Consider the following 17,460-nt stretch of genomic DNA (forward strand, 5'->3'; position numbering starts at 1 on the left):
TTAGACCTGCGCGGTCTCCTAGGAGTTTCGACTCGCCCAGGAAACAACAAGAGTCGGAAGTCGATGCAAAACGCAAGAGGTTTATTGAAGGCCGGTGCACCGGGGTTCCTTGGTCCTCACGCAGGAGGTCGAAGAAGGAACCCTTTTGGGCGCGAATATGTCAGTTTTATAGGTTCCCACTTCCCCGTATGTAAATTATAGATTTGGTTGTGTTCTCCTGCTGATTGGTCCCGGCTTAGGCTCGGACCAGAGAGGGAACTTGTCCCCAGCTGCCTGATTGGTCTTTGACAGACACCTTTTTTACATTTTGTTATCTCCCTCCTTCTCCCCAGCTGTCTGATTGGTCTTTGACAGACACCTTTTTTACATTTTGTTATCTCCCTCCTTCTCGGAAGGGGGCCGGACATCCTGGAAATTCACCCATTGTCTAAGAAGCCCCTATTGTCTGGAGAGTTCTTAATCATTAGCTGGAACAATGTCCCTCGAGTCCCACACTCTCAAGATTCTTAACTTAATCACATCTTTTACCATACTAGGAATAATTCAGACATTCTGAATATAAGGGCATGGACCTATATTTTGGGGGCCATGATTCAACTCATTATGGCCAATAAAACACCAAAATCTATAGAAATAGAGAAAGAAGTCAGGGAACCCCTGCTTTTAAGGTAGGTATATTTAACCTGGCAGAGAGAAAGAGTTTTAATGTTTTTTTGTTTTTAAAGACAAAAAAAATCCATGCTGAGTGATTACTTCTGTGTCTTTCATAATCCTAATCATGAATACATGTTATTTAAACATCACAAAATCTTAATCAGCATGTGATTATACCAAGTGATTTGCAGCTGAGTTCAAGAATTTCAAGGACATTATAGGATTATTCTAATTTCTCTAGTCATAATGCTCATAGGTTATAAAGTCAGGACTTCCACCCACATTTTTCTGACCCAAAGCTCATGAGCTTTTAAGAAAAAAGAATACGATAATAATAATATTCGTATAATTAGTGTTAACTAGAAGAATATGTTTTCTTTTATCTTCAGAGTATGACGTGTTTACTCTAAGTTTGTTTTCTCTTCATTAACTCAGAATTTGAGGGCAGCACTTTTTGGATTATTCTACTAGCTCCCCAGTTATCATTAGAACTGCTACTACACTCAACTGGTGAGCCAGTAAAAGCCGGCTTTAAAAGCAAGAAGCTTTATGCCATGTGCCTATGGGGCTTGCTGTCAGAGCAGTCCTGACACATCCCATAGAAGCAGAGAAAATGGAACCTCTGAGCCAGAGGTAACAGCAGAACTGATGAAACGAGCAGCTGTGCTCACAGGCTTCAGTAGCATCATCATTTCTTCCTATTTATTGTTATATTCTTACTGAGGATACGAAAACACTTTTTGAGGTAGGCTTACCATCAATCAGTTCCAGAATGCTTGGAGGTAAGGGGAGCTTGGCTTATACATGAAGAGCAAAGAATCTACATTCCATAAAGCTGAGCATCACATAGGCTGTTTTGCCTTAAATCATAAATGAAGATCAAAGTAGAGAAGAGATTTAGTGGCACAATTTGATAGATCCTTGTTTTTTGGAAAATAAATCATATGACAAACTAATAACAGAAGACAAGAGACTTGAAAACTTAAAGAAAACTGGGCTGTTTATCTCCAGTTATAACACTGTTTGATGAAATTATTTTGAGGTTTTAGTAAGCTCTAGGCTTTGAGAGATCTAGCTATAATCCTGATAGATTGACCCTTTCTAATTTGTAGTTTTGTTTTCTTGTTCTTCATTTTGTGATGGCATGAGTACTTCTAAGCCACTAGTTGATAAAATGAAAAGACAAAGAAAAACAAATAATTTTAATAAAGTGAACCTTGATCTAAATTTTGTACACTTATTAAAAATAGAGAAAGTTTAATTTATGGCCCAAGAGCTATCAAAGATGGTCATTCTTTTCATGGCTTTGTTTATCCTCATTTTGTAGCTTTAGTGTTTGGAATATAATAATTCCTTAATAAAGAAAAATGTGGTGAGTCTAAATATATTGCATTTATAGGATCTTCAATGTTAACCAGCAGGCTCAAGATCTTTTATGTATTCTTGGCCTCTCCTCTTCTCCAAATTTCAGCCTAAGCAGAGGCACAGCTTGTTAAAGGGAATTTATTTTGGCCGCCCCTGCTCACAGCTGATGCTCATTAGGGAAAACAAACCTCACTTTAAAAAGAACTATTGAGGGCTAAGGAAGAGGTCAATGTAAATTAGTTCACAAAGTGAGACTTCAATTGTTACCTAGTAGAGGGGCAGGAAGTCATATAAAGAGACATCAATTTGAAAGAAAAGGCCTAAGGCCTGTTTTGTTCAAAGTTAAGCCTTTAAGTGAGTTTCTCTCTGTCTCTCCTGCTTTCTTTTTTCTCTCTCACAGATGTTTACCTGCCTGTAAAAGAGCACAGAGATCCTTTTTGAAGTCTGTTTTCATGCAACATCTGTGAGAATTTTGGCTTTAGGTCTTACTTCAAAGCTTTTGTACCTAATGATACCACAGAAAGATGATTCAACAGTAACAGCACACCCTCCCAGGAAGACATTTCCATGTGATATAATTTTTGATGTTTAATAGCAGCATAAATTGTCAAAAGGCAAACAAGGTATGTTAGGTGCATGTGAGGAAAGAATCAACTTCCCTGTGCCAAAGAATGATACCAAAATGGTAAAATGAGCTTCTGACACTACCTTTTCAGCAAATCTCTACTAGAATTTTTCTTAGCTCTAAAAAATAACACATTTGAAGTGAGCAAAAACTCTCCCTGATCCTCTTTTCTTACTGAAATAGAAAAGAATGCACATGCGAAAACAATGTCCATATACGAGAACCTGAGGCTCTATCTGTTCTAACAAAGTTACCACATCCATCATGGCAACTTCAATCAGGGCAACTACTGGGCTGAGCTTGCAGCGGTCTACAGTCACCTTCCAGGATCCATCTGGTTTTTGCAAGATCATTGCTAGGTAACTTAACTGGGGATGTGATAAGGACCACCATCCTTGCTTCTGTTAGAAACTCATAGCTGATATAAATCTCCTAAACTCTATATGATACATATATGATACAATTTTTATTTATATATTTTTACTTACTTTCTCATGACAGGAACAGTTTCAGAGGCTTCCATGTGGCTTTCCCTATTTTGGTAGTTATCTACAACCAAGGACCCAATCTGGAAGTTGTACTAACTTCCAAGTATGTTAATACCAATTAAACATTCAGGGTCCAGGGAAATGACCATCAGGTGGTCTATGTAAGTGATTTATTACCTGTCTCCCATATGCCCCCATACATATAGGAAGGCCACAATAATGTTTCAAAGTATTCGTAGTTCAATATCACAGAAACCCTATAACCTATACCAACAGTGCTAAAAATATGAGTAATCCCCATCTCCCAATTTATAGTCAAGTGAGTAAATGGCCATAATTTTCTTGAGGAAAAATGCAGCACATTCACCAAGATACATCACATTCAGGGACATGAAACACACCTCAAACACATTTTAAAAGAATTGAAATCATCCAAAGTATGCTCTCAGAACACAATGGAAATAAACTAGAAATCAATAACAGAAAGTGGCTAGAGAATCCCAAAGTATTTGGAGATTAAACAAACAACACACTTGTAAATAATACATGGGTCAAAAAAGAAATGCCAAGAGATATTAAAAATAATTTGAACTTAGTGAAAATTGAAATAAAACCTATCAAAATTTATGAGATGCAGTGAAAGCAATGCTTAGAGGGAAATTTATAGCATTGAATGCATATTTTTTAGAAAAATAAAGATCTAAAACCAAAAATGTAAGATTTCACCTTAGGATACTAGAGAAAGAAGAGCAGTATAAACCAAAAGAAAGAAGAAGTAACAAACTTAAAGCAGATATTAATGAATCTTAAAATAAGAAATAGAGAAATATCAATAGAGACAATGAGAAAATTAATGAAACAAAAAGGTGGTTCTTTGAAAACATTAATATAATCAATAAACTTCTAGCCAGGCTAAGAATAAATATAAAGACGTAAGTTACCAACACCAGAAATGAAAGAGGGACCATCATTTAAAAATACAGTAGTCTATTATGAAAAACTGTATGATCCCAGATTTGACAATTTGAATGAAATGGACTAATGCTTGAAAGACACATCATACCAAAACTGACACAAGGAGAAATAGATCATCTTAATAGGCCCATATCTATTACAGAAATTCAAACAATAATTATCCTTCCAGAAGAGAAAGCACCAGGCCCAGATTTTTTCACTGGTGAACTCTACCAATCATTTAAGAAAGAAATGATCCCAAATCTCTTTAGTATCCTCCAGAAAAGAGAAACAGAGGGCACACTTCCTCACTCATTCTTTGAGACCAGAATTACCCCCATAACAAAACCAGAAAAAGACAAGAAAACTACAGTCCGATATATCTCATGGGTAGCTGCAAAAATCCTAACCAAAATTATAGCTCACTGCATCCAAAGATGTATAGAAAGAATGTACGCCATAAGCAGCTAGGATTATCCCAGGTATTCAAAGCTGTCTAAACATTCAATAATCAGTGTAATCCATTGCATCAAAAGGCTAAAGAAGAAAATTTTGCAGCAGTATTACCTCAGACATGTTACCTTGCATTCTCGTGTCTCATTTTTCACATTTGTATAGTATGGTTTATAATAGGGCACACCTCAAACAAGGCAGGCCGTGAGGAGTAACTACTGATTCCTTTTTCTCATTCATTTTAGGAGGAGACCACCAAGCACTAGTCTGAGTCTAGCAGGGGAATCAGACATGGCTGTCATAGAGTTCAGGAAATGATGGTACAGAGATACAAATACAGGCCTGGAATACAGTAGGTAATTGCTAAGTGTTTGTTGAAGGAGTGACAAAATGAACACAATACTATGGGGACTCAGATGAGGGGCAGCTAACTCTTTCTGGTAGTTTCATGAAAGACTTCTTGGCAAAAGTGATTTTTGAGCAGGTCTTGAAGGATGCATAGGAAGCTATCCAAAGGAGGAGATGTATATACCAAATTTCATAGTCAAAGAGCAAGGGGAGTCCCAAGTGACAGCAAGCGAGGCAGTGAGGCCAGTAATGCCCCTCCCTCCCTCCTTCCTTCCTTCCTTCCTTTAGGTTTATGGCTGGTATAGATTTAGGGCTTTATAGTTGTTGAGATTATCTGGTCTGGGAAACTTGCATTGTATCTGTTTTTGTAATATAATTTTCTTCCCATTGTGTAACATAGCAAGACTTCAGGTACTCAATCTAAACGTTTTGTCTTTGGGCTGAGCTGACATTCTGTTTTAGAAATACCACTCTAATATTTAGGTGTTATATAGTTATGAGTACTGTTTACTACTGTCTGCTCTCATTTGCCAGGTCTAAGTTCTACCAGTTGTTACATATTTAGAAAATCACAAGATAAAAATACTAATTTTGATGCAAAATTTTGGCCAAGTGTAGACAACAGTATCCATTTGATATGACTTAAAAATCTTCTGCTTTTACTTTTATTTTCTTTTGCCTTTATTTTGACTGTGTAAATATTTCCAAAATTTTGATATTTTTACAAAGAAAAAATACGTGCATAGTTCCATCCATTTTGTAAGTAGACTTTTAATTTTGTGTTTATTTCCAAGACTTCTTCTTTGAACACCACCATTTTGTCATTGAACTATCCAAACTATGTGAATTAAAAAAATTTAAAAAATTATAATTAAAAAAATTTTTGATTATATATTTATTAGTAAACTTTATTTAGTAAACTTTATTTACTAACTTTATTAGTAAACTTTATTAGTAAACTTTATTTTAGAACAGTTTTAGATTTACAGAAAAATTGTGAAGCTGGTACAGAAAGTTCCCAAATAGTTCACATTCAGTAGCCTCTATCAAAGCATCGTACATTAATATGGTACACTTGTCACAATTAATGAACCCAAATTGTTAATTATTAAATAATTATTAACAAGTTCCAAACTTTGTTCAGATTTGCTTAATTTTTACTTAATGTCTTTTCTCTCTTCCAGGAACTCACTGAGGATACCACATTACATTTAGTTGTAATGTCACCTTAGGCTCCTCTTAGCTGTGACAGATTATCATACTTGTATTGACTTTTGATGACCTTGAAAGTTTATTTTTTAATTTTTAAAAATTTTATTGTAGTTGATTTACAATGTCATGTTAGTTTCAGGTATACAGAACAGTGATTCAGTTTATATATATATACATATTTCAGATTCTTTGGCCATATAGGTTATTACAAAATATTGAGTATAGTTCCCTGTGCTATACACTAGGTCTTTGTTGGTTATCTATTTTATATATAAAATATATAACTATGTATTTGTTAATCCCAACCTCCTAATTTATTCCTCTTCCTCACCTTTCCCCTTTGGTAACCATAAATTTGTTTTCTATGTCTATGGGTCTATTTCTCGTTTGTAAATAAGCTCAATTGTATCTTTGTTTTTCAGATTCCACATATAAGCAATATCATATGATAACTGTCTTTCTCTGTCTGGCTTACTTCACTAAGTATGATGATATTTAATCCATCCATGTTGCTGCAAATGGTGTTATTTCATTCTTTTTATGGCTGAGTAATATTCCATTGTATATATACCATATCTTCTTTATCCATTCATCTGTCAGTGGACATTAGATTGCTCCCATGTCTTGATTACTGTAAATAACTCTACAATGAACATCGGGGTGCTTGTTTCTTTTTGAATTATAGTTTTCTCTGGATATATGCCCAGGAGTGGGATTGCAGGCTCATATGGTAACTCTATTTTTAGTTTTTTAAGAAACCTCCATACTGTTCTCCATAGTGGCTGTACTAATTTACATTCCAAACAAGAGTGTAGAATGGTTCCTTTTTCTCCATACCCTCTCCAGCATTTATCGTTTGCAGAAGTTTTGATGATGGCCATCCTGACTGGTGTGAGGTGATACCTCATTGTAGTTTTGATTTGCATTTCTCTGATAATTAGCAATGTTGAACATTTTTTCATGCACTTTTTTGGCCATCTGTATGTCTTCTTTGGAGAAATTTTTATTTAGGTCTTCTGCCCATTTTTTGATTGTTTTTTTTCTTTTTTGATATTGAGCTATGTGAGCTGTTTGTATATTTTGGAGACCTTGACAGATTTGATAACTGTTCAGGTATTTTGTAGAATGTTCCTAAATTGAGAGTTGACTGATGTTTTCTCATTAGACTGGAGTTCGGGATTTGGGGGAAGGAAAACTATAGAAGTAAAGTGACACTTTCATGTCATATCAAGGGTACATATTATGAACATGACTTAGCACTGTTGATGTTGACCTTGACCACCTGGCTGAGGTAGTGTTTGTCCAGTTTTTCCACTATAAAGTTTTTACTATTGAAAAACTTTTATTTTAACTGCCTCCTTTCCTTGCTTATCTGTAAACTGCCACTCCAATTACGTTCTTACTTTTCAAAAATAACACATATAAAACATGGAGAATACAAATGTATCAAGAAAACTGAAATTACTAAAAACCTCCCCACAAACAATACATCAAAGTAGTCTCAATTTTTTTCTAAACATAAACAGCTAAGATTAAGTTATCAGTTTTCTAGGGTGATTACTATCATAATAGTAGTCATGGGAAATTTCCCATATCTAATGGAATGTTTGATTTAAAAATAATTAATCCATGTTGTGAAATCTAAGAAATTTGCTCCAAATGGAAAAAAAAGCTCATCTTTTTGCCCCCTTCAACACATCTGCATTTTAGCAATAGTAATAGCTACCATGAATTTCAATGAATCTTACATACCAGGTATCATGTTAAGTACAATGCACATATTATCGTCTATAATACTCAGAGCCATCCTTTAATTATTTCTCTCATTTCACAAAGGAAACACCTGAGTTTTGTAGAGATAGACTACATTGTCTCATATCATAGTAAGTATGCAGCAGAAAACTGAGTCAAACAGAGCAAAAAACTCATTTCTTTACCACTCTTTTATATGACATCTTGCATTTTGGTCCTCTGTTCACCACTAGTACATTTAGAAACTACAACTGAACTGTATTGCTGATTATTTTAGTCATATAGAGTAGGTCGACATGATAGTGCCCTGAAATGTAGCAACTGTAGGTACAATTATTGTATGTGAACTTTACAGTTCAGAGATTATAGATATACTTTTATACATTGAATACTTAAAAACTTCTGTCAGGGTCACTGGCTAGCTCTAAAGGGGAAACCCAAATTAAAGGAAGTGTTTGATTATTTTCTGTCTCTATGCTAGAATGAAGTTCTATGAGGGCAGGGAGTTTATTTTATTAAGAGATCTATTCCTAAATCCTAGAAAAGTTCCTGGCATGAAGATACAACGTTAAACATTGCCAAATATTTGTGGGGAAGTATAAACTTAATATAGAGTTATTTTTCAATGTAATGCTACCAGATTTTGCTCCTATTTGTATAGATGAACAAAACCACAGCAACAAAATACTGCCTTCATAGAGCTCAAATTTCAGTAACTCATAATCATTCCTTCTCATTTCGCTGAGGATCCTTTCAATTTATTCATTTCTAGTGATATTTTAATGGAATTGGTTGATCTCAATAAAGTATAGTCTTAATTATGTTGAGCTCTTAAGAATACAATGGCCACTTCATTTCGTAGTCGTGAAGATCTTCACAACAAAAAAGAGTATTTAACATATTTTAATCCTGGTTGGAATAAATTAAATGAAATGTGCGATACAAAATCATTTACAAAGCTCTTTTAGGAACTAAAATTTTGTTTCCATTTTGGTTTTATTCAGCTAAGAAAGTTAATTTTCTGTTCTGAAGTGCTGTGTGAAACAGGTTATAAATGAACTGAATTTCATAAGCCAAATGAACCTGCAATTCTTGTCCAAGTTTAGATAAAAATGTGGTATATAATACACATGCAATTAAGATAGTGAAATCGTGCAGGGCATATATTATTGGCTCTATATCTAAATACATATATCATACAAAATTGCAATCCAGAGGTACAGTGTACTTATAGACGGAATTATGTCTCCCCTAAATCCACACATTGATGTCCTAACATCCAATGTGCCTGCATTTGGAACTAGGGACTTTACGGAGGTAATTAAGGTTAAATGAGATCATAAGGATGGGGCCCTAATCCAATAAGACTGGTGTTCTTATTAGAAGAAGAGAAACCAAATAAAAGGTCATATGAAGACACAGAAGGCAGGAAGCCAAGGAGAGAGGTCTCAGGGAGAAGCCAAACTTGCCATCACCTTGACCTCTAGCCTCCAGAACTGTGAGAAAATACATTTCTGTTGTTTAAGTCATCCACTCTGTGGCATTTTGTTATGACATCCCTAGTTGCCTAATACCACTGCCTAAACCCTAAAGACACAAGGAAAAAATCCCCTAAGGAAAACTTGATAGTGCGTGTAGAAAGCTTTTTTCATATATTTAATAGTTTTAGAGTTTATGCGTGCATGTGTGTGTGTGCTTAAAAATACAGCTCATGCAATATATACATTTCTATGTATATACACACACATATACCCCAAGCAACTTAAAATCGGCAATATGTATGCTTTTTTTGTATGCTTTTTTATTTTGTATATTTAAGAATGAATAGTTATTACTTTATAGGTGTTATACAAATGAGCCAAAGATGTCCCCTGTTTACTGTGGCCCCCATGTTTTTACTTCATCACAGCAGTCTAGACTGTTAGCTCAAAAGCCTACTGGTGCTAAACTCAAATTCTTACACATCCAATTGCTTTAAATATAGCCCCAATAGGCCTATTTTTAGTCATTTAAAAGCCAGTCTTCTCTGCAAACACCAAGAAACTGCACCCAACATCTACTAGCCATGAATAAGGTAAACCATGGCCCTTTAAAGATCCCAAGTCCCTGCTGGCTTTGAAAGCTCTCTGACCTAGGCATCACCTAGGCACTTAAGCCTCCTCTCCAGCTCTCTTCCCCAGTCATTTATTTGTCCTCTTCCCTTTATGGATGGTGGACCTAGGCTGCTGTGTCTAAGAGGTCTCCTGCTGTGAGGGATCTCCCCTCACATGCATCCTGTCCAAGTGCTGCCCACAATGCAGCTCCTTGTGTGCTACTGCCACACCCTTAGCATATGTCTTGTCCTTGATTAGCCACCCAAATCCTTTAATTCAGTGCAGTGGGTATGAGTATCTTAAATATGGATAAGCTTGTAGTCAAACTTAGAAATACATATAAATCAAATGGAAAGCAAACATTTATTAGAAGTGGCAAAGCTCTTATAAAGTACAACTATCTCATAAGGGTGTTGGGAGGAGTAATTAATGTAAAATAGTTAGAATAAAGTTCAAAACACAGCAAGTACCTAATGATATTAAGCAAATATTAATAATCTTGTCAGTCTAGACTCAAAAATGTGGATCTAATTTATTCATCTTTTTTTGTTCTGCTAACTTTTTATTATCATTTTATAACTTATTCAGCAAACATATTTGAGTACTTTCATTGTGCCAGGTCACTACATGGTAGGAATTTTCCATAACTGTTCCTCTTAATTTAAACAGAGTATTTCACATGGAACTTTTTTATTATATAAAGAGAATTTCCTGTCCAGATTAGTCAATTTTAATCATAAATCATTTAAGAGATCGTTCTATAATCACTGAAAAAAGCTGACTAAATACATGTAGATTAAATGAGTTTAAAGTCATTAAAGTTATAATGTAAGAGAAGATGATTCTAGGACAACTTATAAAAGCCTATGCTTTCCTTCCATATTATTTCCTTTTGTGATCATGTTTACTATTTCCTTTGGGTTTGAGGTTTCTAGGGTACTGAATACACTGGTTTCTTTGATTCTTCAATTTTTATCAAAACTTATCTATTATGTCTATTTATCTATAATGTATTAAAAAACATCAAACCCAAAATGTATAAGAATTTTCGTATGTTAAATTCCTTTGGAAACGAGAGTCAATGTAAAAGACACATGGATTCCAAGTTGTGTCAGCACCTTGTGTCCAGGAATGTGTTAAACTTTATCTCAATTAACAGAGATGTTTATTAAAAAATTAATAGCAGTTAACACTGCTGTATGATATATCAGAGAGTTGTTAAAAGAGTAAATTCTAAGAGTTCTTATCACAATGAGAATATGTTTTTCTTATTTCTTTTCTTTTTATTGTAGCTATATGAGATGATGGATATCAGCTGAAACCACTGTGATAATCATTTCAGAATACATGTAACTCAGACCATCATGCTGTGTGCCTTAAACTTATACAGTTATATATGTCAATTATTTCTTAATAAAACTCGAAAAGAAAATAAGTGGTGGTTTTAAAAATTAACCAAAGTGAAATTTACTAATCGGAAACTAGAACAGCAAAATAATGGAATAAAAGTTCCCACATGGCAGTGTGAATTTTCTCTTTGCTACCTCTCTTCAAATATCAATATTTAAGCCTTTGAAGAGAAGCTTTATAAACAACTTAAGTGTGTATAAAAACATAGAACTATTGTGGTAGAAAGTCATTTATATTTTGATTACATCATGCTCAGACTGAAAAACCAATAATTAAAGATTAGATAATTAGGAGGTTAAAAATCTTCAGGTTTGGGGGCTTTTACTGAATTGCAATGCTTAAAAAGGAAGTTTGCACGTAAGAAGATGCTGAAGTGTACCAGTATGAAAGTAAAGTAAGGAACAATCTATGTGACCTTGAACTTGGTGACACATTTTTAGACACAATACCAAAAGCACATTCCATGAAAGAAAAACTTGGTAGTTTGGATTTTTAAAATTAAAAATTTCTAAGCTCTGAAGTAAACTTTTAAGGGAATAGAAAGACAAGCCATAGATTGGGATAAGCTATTTGGAAAACCCATGTCTGATAAAGGTATTGTATGCAAAATACAGAAAGAAATTTTAAAACTCAACAATAAAAAAAAATTAAGGCAAAATATCTGGATACCTCACCAAAAAGGACATACAGATGGCAAATAAACAGGAATATGCTGAAAATTATTTGTCATTAGGGAACTGCAAATTAAAACAACAAAGAGGTATCACTACACAACCATTAGAAAGATTTTAAATCCAAAATTTTAACAATACCAATTGCTGACATGGATGCAGAGCAACAGGAACTCTCATTCACTGACGGCGAGAATGCAAAAGGTTCAGCCACTTTGGAAGACAGTTGGCAATTGCTTACAAAGCTAAACATACTCTTACCACACAATCCAGCAGTCATGCTCCTAGATGTTTACTCAACTTATTTTAAAACATATTCACAAAACCCCTGCAGACTTCAGGTTTTTGATCTGCATGAAAGAAGCTTGGAAGTCACCACTCTGTCCTAACAACCAGTAAAACGCTGAACAGACTGGAAAATCAACAACTCTTCTTGAATTCATAACAGAGGGGGAGGACACAGTGCAAACTGCTGTCTCCAGGACTGGAAAGTCAGACAAGTGAATACAGAGAGTCATGACTCACCTGAGCAGAGTCTGGCGGGCAAAAACTGGCAAGGGAACCAGCACCGGAGCAGGAAAACCTGAACTGGAATTGTCTAATTGCTGGAGGCTCAGTGTGGACAATCCTGATGGTTAAAAACTCCAGGGGAGCCCAGTCATAGTGGGGCTCCCACACTTTAGTGAGTTTTACCTCCAGGAGCTCAACTGGATTCTCACAGTAAGTGTCAGAGAAAAATTCCCTCGTGCTGTCAGCAGCAGGGAGGGAAGAGGAACCATTTGGAAATATGCCAGAGAGCAGGCTGTTCTACTTAACAAGGCCAGCACTCAGGAGAAATTAATTAACCGGAGTCTAATTGGCTGTGATATTAGCAGAGCCTAGCTCACCTGGGAGAAGGGAAATACCCAACTCTAGTCATCTGTAGCCTTCCACATAGGAGAGGGGGAATACACAGCTCTAGCCCACTTGAGCCATCCTCATTCACCTAAGGAGAGAGACAAAAACTGAAAAACACTCGTGAAGTTCCAGAGGCACTGGCCCACTAAACAACTGAGAGCTAGTTATTAGAGATTACAGAATTATAGATATAGAATTATAGAACACTTCCCCTCTCCCCACACCTTACCACCACATTACTAACGGCCTGTTTACAGCAGTTCTTTGTTCAAATCTGGCTGTCAAGAAAAATTACAAGGCATAGTAAAAGGCAAAGAAAACACAAGAGATAGAAGGAACCACACATCGCAGGGATTGGGAATGATCATACCAGGATTTTGAAAGAACTATAATTAATATGTTAAGAGCTCTAATGGATAAACAGCATGCAAAAACAGATGGATAATGTCAGCAGAGAGATGGAAATCCTAAGAAAGAACCCAAAAGAAACACTAGAAATGCAAAACACTGCAACAGAGATGGGAAGAAAGCCTTTGATGGGATTATTGGTAGACTAGACATGACAGAAGAAAGAATCTCTAGAATATCCAAGGTCTGTGGGACAACTACAAAAGGTGTAACATACACGTATAAGAATACCACAAGGTGACAATAGAAAATAACAGAAGAAATATTTTAAACAATAATGACTGAGAATTTCCCCCAAATTAGTGTCAGTCACCAAATCACAGATCCAGGAAGCTCAGAGAACATCCAACAGAATAAATATCAAAAGATTACATGTAGGCGTATCATTTTCAAACTATAGAAAATCAAAGATAACGATCCTAAAAGACACCTTCATGCAAATATTTATAGCAGCTTTACTCATAATTGTCAAAAATCAGAAGCAACCAAGATCTCCTTTTAACAGGTGTGAATAAACAGTTGTGGTACATCCCAACAATGAGATGTCATTCCATGAGAAAAAGAAATGTGGTACCAAACATGAAAAGATATGGATAAATTATAAATGCATATTGCTAAGTGAAAGGAGCCAGTCTGAAAAGAATCATGAAAAATTGTATGACACTCTGGAAAAGGCAAATCTATAGAGATAATTTAAAAAAGTCAGTGGTTGCCAGGTGTTTGGGGACTGAGAAGTGTTAAATAGGTGAAATACAGAGGATTGTTTAGGGTAGTGAAACTACCCTGTATGATACTGTAGTGGTGGATACATGATACTGTGCATCTGTTAAAACCCACAGAAATTTACAGCACGAAGAGTGAACCTTAATATACATAATTTAAAAAAAAACTCATTTAGATATTCTGGAGAATCCACAATGGAACACAGAATGTGACAAAACATCTAACTGTATTACAAGTATGAAATAACTTCACTTAAGAAGTTTTGGGGAAAATGGTGTTGACCTAAGTAACTGTGGAACTGAGTGGAGGCTGTAAAATGAAAGCCAAAGTAAACTATATAAAAGCGCTGTAAAAAATTAATGAACAGATACTTTGCTAAGAAAAAATAACTCAGATAATATATTTACTTGAATTAAAGCATAACATCATTGATATTCCCAGTCTCTGACTAAATTGGCACTGAATGACTCACCCTGGATTGTCACATCTGTTGCCTTTGAAGTCTGTGAAACACCAGTGTCTCAAGCACATGTTTAAGGCTTTACTTGAGATTTCACATACACTGATCTCAGGGACAAATTTACCTAAAATGGGATTTTAAAAATGTATAAATGTATTAAAGCCATGTAGGATCTTTACTTTGGTGCTGCCTGCACTCAAGTTGCAGATTCCCTTAAGACTCTAAATGTACACTTACCACAGCTGATGGGTTCAAGCAGACGTGTTGGTTGCAGAAGCTCAGAGACGAGAGAAGTTGAAGAAACCTGCAGAGATTTCTTGGAACCCAGCTCCTATTCACTAAAACCAATGACAAATGTAAAGCAAATAGGAGGTGACAAAGGTTGCAAAGACATTCATTGTTTATGTTTTCTCTAGTGTGTGCTGATTGCCAGGAGTCCGTTCCCTCTGTCATCCATTCCCCAATACAGCATGAGTTAGAAATTTTATCAGTAAATATTTTCACTCTCAATATTCAACCTGTTCTAGTAGACCGTTAAAGACAGTTTTTAGATTCACAGCTTGTCATCATTTGTCTATACCTGTGGCAAGGAATACGGAATAAGATGCTCTCAGCGCTTCTTGCACATTAAACTAACGTGACAAATGCTGTGTATCAGAATGATCAGGTACATAAAATTCAGAGACCCAACTGGCATGCTGTAAATATTTGGATTTTATTTTTAAAATGTTCATGATAAAGGGTTATAAGTTCAATATTATAAAGTCAGGTATACATTATAATGAAATGAACTACATGAATTAGCAATATGCACAATACAACTTATTCTTTGATCCTGATTTTTAGAATTCATGTTATGTTTATCAATTTATACATTAGAGTTTTTCTATTTAAATACAGTTAAACAGAGCTATAATAAAAAGCATGATGTTTTATAATTGGGATGAGCTTTCTCAATAGGCAGAGGGAAGGAATGTGACTGACATCTTTATTTTCTTCTATGTGTAAAGGAAAATCACTTTATTTTGACATGCCTCAGTATTAAAATCAGCATTATAAAATATTCATTGTAATCCCTAATTTTCATACTGATAGTCAAGATTTAACAGAAGTTATAAAAGTTGCACTGATATAGATTTATGGTACTCCAAATAAACATCAAATATGGGCTGTGAGCTAAAAGAGCCTATGTCATACTGCTTAGGTCAGCTTCAGAAAGACATAGTAGATTTCCAGAATTCTTCAGCACTATAAAATATGCATTGTAATCCCTAATTACAATGCAGATACAAGTCTGTCGATGCCCTTTCACATAAAACTCCTTTTTTTTTTTTTTTTTTTGCGGTACGTGGGCCTCTCACTGTTGTGGCCTCTCCCGTTGTGGAGCACAGGCTCCGGGCGCGCAGGCTCAGTGGCCATGGCTCATGGGCCCAGCCGCTCCGCAGCATGTGGGATCTTCCCGGACCGGGGCACGAACCCGTGTCCCCTGCATCGGCAGGCGGACTCTCAACCACTGCGCCACCAGGGAAGCCCACATAAAACTCCTTTAATCGCTGCTTCAGATATTGGCAAATCATGATTTACAATTAATGAAAATTTAAAATTACACAATTATTAATCAAATAGTGTACTATCAAGCAGGATGGATTAAATTATGATGTGATAATTTACAATCACAAAATCTCACTGGATTAACACAGTCACAATTTATTTCTTGCCAATTAAGCATATCTATTGTGGTACTGCAGGGCCTTTCCGCTTATAACTGTCACTCAGGAATCTAGGGTGATACAGACTCATTCTGGACATGTAATTCTACAACCATTGCAGTACACAAAAGGTTAGATGGCAAGTTGCACCTGTATTTCAATTTTTCCAATTGGAAATCCACATAATACTCTGTTCACATTTCACTGGCCAAAGCAAATCACATGGCAATTCTTAATTTAAAGATAATGGAAGAGGAATAAACCTGGGATGATTCCAACACCAATCATAAGTGCTACAATTATTGAGGAGGCCTCCCAGTGCACTTCACAGGCATACCTATGTTAAATTTATTCTAGCCATTAGCTTCAGCTGAGTGCCCAAAGAAAAGCTGGAGCTCTTGGCAATCAAACTACTACATGGTAAAGATTACAGTCAGCAAATTACCCAGGGCTGGCCCATGACTGTTGCTGTAGGTAAAGTTTTCTTGGAATCAGCCATGCTCACTCCTTTATGTATTGTTTATGGCTGCCTTTATACAACAACAGAAGAATTATGTAGTTACAAAAAACTCTGTATGGTCTGAAAAGTCTAAAATATTTACTCTTTGGAATTTTAAAGAAAAATTTGCTGGCTACCAGTGTAAGTGCATACATGACAGATGATAAAGATTTTATTTTTGTTTCTTCCTCATTTTTTCTTTCAGTAGTGCTTGTTTCTGATGTAATACTGTACATGTGAAAATTCAAGGAGGTCCCCACAGGAGTCTACATTATTAATTAATGAGTGTGAAAAGCATCAATCCATATTTACCACCAGAAATTACTGAGAAAGGTTGAGTTTGTAACTGTGAAAGGATAAATATGAAGTTATGCATGCCTTTTGGTAAACAGTATTTTTATATATCTTTTGTATATTTTTAATTAAAAATTATTTCATTAATAGTTACTTTTTCATTTTTTTCTATCGTGGCAAAATCCAAAATTCTTATCACTTCAGCTCTGTGGCATTAAGCGTACCCACATTGCTGCGCAACCATCACCACCATCCATCTCTAGAACCTCTCCATGCTCCCCAACTGAAATTCTATACCCATTAGATACCAACTCCAAATTTCCTCCTCCCCACAGCCCCAAGTAACAGTATCTGTCTCCATGAACCTAAGCACCCTAGCTATTCCCACGCAAGTGGGATGTTGCAACATTTATCCTTCTGTGACTGGCCTACTTCTAGCATAACA

The sequence above is a fragment of the Globicephala melas genome, chromosome 6, assembly GCF_963455315.2.
Source record: "Globicephala melas chromosome 6, mGloMel1.2, whole genome shotgun sequence".
Lineage (NCBI taxonomy): Eukaryota > Metazoa > Chordata > Mammalia > Artiodactyla > Delphinidae > Globicephala > Globicephala melas.